This window comes from Plutella xylostella, chromosome 22 (assembly GCF_932276165.1).
Source record: "Plutella xylostella chromosome 22, ilPluXylo3.1, whole genome shotgun sequence".
Lineage (NCBI taxonomy): Eukaryota > Metazoa > Arthropoda > Insecta > Lepidoptera > Plutellidae > Plutella > Plutella xylostella.
This window is the reverse complement of record NC_064002.1, coordinates 1839071-1841536: the sequence shown is the minus strand read 5'-3', so window position 1 is coordinate 1841536 and position 2466 is coordinate 1839071. Positions and strand designations below refer to the sequence as shown.

The window sequence follows — 2466 nt, the reverse complement described above, 5'->3', positions numbered from 1 at the left end:
TTTTGAAAATATCGAATATCTTTGGAACTACTATGACTATCGGTTTGAATTATGTCTCAAAAAATAGTCGTGAAATAGTCGCTTCTATTTATTATAATTTTAAGCTTGATAAAAGCTGTTAAATAATGATATCAAATTCTTCATACAAATCAAAGTGGACGAGAATGCCAAAGCGAGCCAGTACACAAAAATAATAGCACCGTAGCATTGAAGTACTCATGTCGAATTTATCTATAAATCATTTATTTCGTCATACTTTGCATCAATAGTATCTAAACGAATCTTTGGTATGACAATTTATTGCTTTTGCTCTTAGCATTTACCTTACTGTGTACAGAGAAAACGTATGCCAATACACGCACACATCTTGACAAACGATAGCGACGATGACGACTACGGCGATGTAGTACCTAGGTCAGTTATTGTCATCCCTTACTATCCCGTGATCAGACAAATATTGCTATCCTTGTCTCCTTTCTAACCGGCATGCATCGCACGCATAGAACGCGTGAGCGACTGCGTCACCGGTAACATCTTGACAAGCTATAGCAAACCGGTATTTATTACGTCCCTTATGTGACCGCCGCCGCGCGCCGCCACCAGTGAAGTTGGGGTTAGTATTTTGCATGTTTTGTTTGATAATTTGTTTACAGTTCAGTGCAAACTATGGTCACGATCGGTGTTATTGTTGGTTGTTAAAATATTGTGAGTGCTATATATGCAAATGAATATTCAAGATGTTATATTCTAAAAGATATTAGTGGATGCAGATAAGAGTGTTTAGTGAGTGCTATGTTTGAATATTTGCAAGTAAGTAACCTTTTTAATATTCAATATCAAAGCAAGCCATCCCATTTTGTTATGCTCAGCTTATTTATTAACATGATTTTTTATTGAAGTATCGTAACCAAATTATTTTTTAATATCTATGCTTAATATGTATGGGGATTGTTATTCAATTAGCAATTTTACACTATGAGCTAGTAAATTGTGCATACATGCAATTAAGGCTATATGTACATATCTTAGTAGATACGAAAATATGTGGGTATCATCGATTACCTACATATGGTAGTCCTGGTTAAATGTGGATATTTACCCCTCAATAGCAAAAAAGGCGTTATTGTTTGTATTTCTGAATGAAACTAGGCAAATAAATACCTATATGTATAAAAATAAATTATGTGTAACCTACCTATAAGCCTACCCATTATTATTTCAGGTGAAAACACAGCCTATCGATGTAATGCGCCGAAAAACTATCATGACTGCATTGATGTAATGCGCTAAAAAACTGCAATGGCTCCGAATACATGATTACCAGATAACAAATCCTAGGTAAGAATTTATCACTATTTTCATATGGTATTGTGCTTATGCTAGGATACAGTGTTGTGGTGCTGAAGTTGATAAAGTTATAACAGCCAATTTACTTGTCAAAACTCTTTTGTACCTATCAGTTACAAGCGACAAAAACGTGTTTCTGAACTAAATACCTATGTAAGTAATTCACACCCTGTGAAATTTCATACAAGTTTCAAACGCACCGTCCGACCAAACCGGTTTTGGACAAAAGCCAAATTGTTTACTCAGCTATCTCTTTCGCTCAAAAACAATAGAGGTCAGTTATGGGACATATATATTGAAAAAAGCGAATACACTAATGAACAGTATTTCTACTCTACCCTTTTCGCACAAAAGTTCGCAGTTTCAAGTAATTGTTGCAATAAGTTACTTACTGATAAGAAATTTTACTCCACTGTTTGCTGTGGTCTCCAAATGACAATAAATTACCAAACAAATAGTCTAGGTGAAATAACGTTATTACTACTCGTATCTACCTACTCGTATATCATATATATATGTATATAATATTTAAAAAAAACAAATATTTTTATTAATAAGACGTTAATTTGCCTTATTTTTTTTCAGCTCAGCTTACATGTGTTCTTCAATAACGTCGCAAGCTACACTGGCTGTTCATAATTTTTGCAAGTTCTACACCTACAGGATTCAGTTATCTGGGCATTATAGATACCCTATTATCACCTACGAAGAAAAATGTTTCTTTCTTTCTTTCTTTAAATCAGAATTTAAATATTCGCGAAAAAAATATATAATTTTTTATAGAAACTTAGTTGGTCACGTGACTTTTTACTATGGAAAATAATAATAATTAAATCCTAATCTACCTAAAGATCAATGAAGGAATGAATAACTTAAGTATAAATAAAAGTACTTTCGGCCTGTGATTGTTATTAAATAAGTTATATTTCATTATGACAATAACCGTGATTATACTTACCTAAACCTAATAATGAACAATCGGTGATTACTTTAACTTAAGCTTATTATGATATAGGGCTAGAAAATAATTATTTTTAAATAGTGAAATAACTACATATTTAAGTTCATACCATGTTTTTTTATTGAACTACGTCAATATTATATTATTACTTAGCAATA

General features: G+C 32.2%; 1 long non-coding RNA gene across 2 annotated transcripts; it reads left to right on the top strand.

Moving 5' to 3' along the window:
* Nucleotides 1-374: 374 nt before the first annotated feature.
* LOC125490333 lies at nt 375-2185 on the top strand. Of its 2 annotated transcripts, XR_007267604.1 has the most exons (3): nt 375-810; nt 1223-1338; nt 1933-2185. It is a non-coding gene; the product is annotated as an uncharacterized LOC125490333 (long non-coding RNA). The 2 variants fall into 2 exon arrangements; XR_007267603.1 differs by lacking the exon at nt 1933-2185 and having other exon boundaries at nt 1223-1858.
* The last annotated feature ends 281 nt before the right edge of the window (nt 2186-2466 follow it).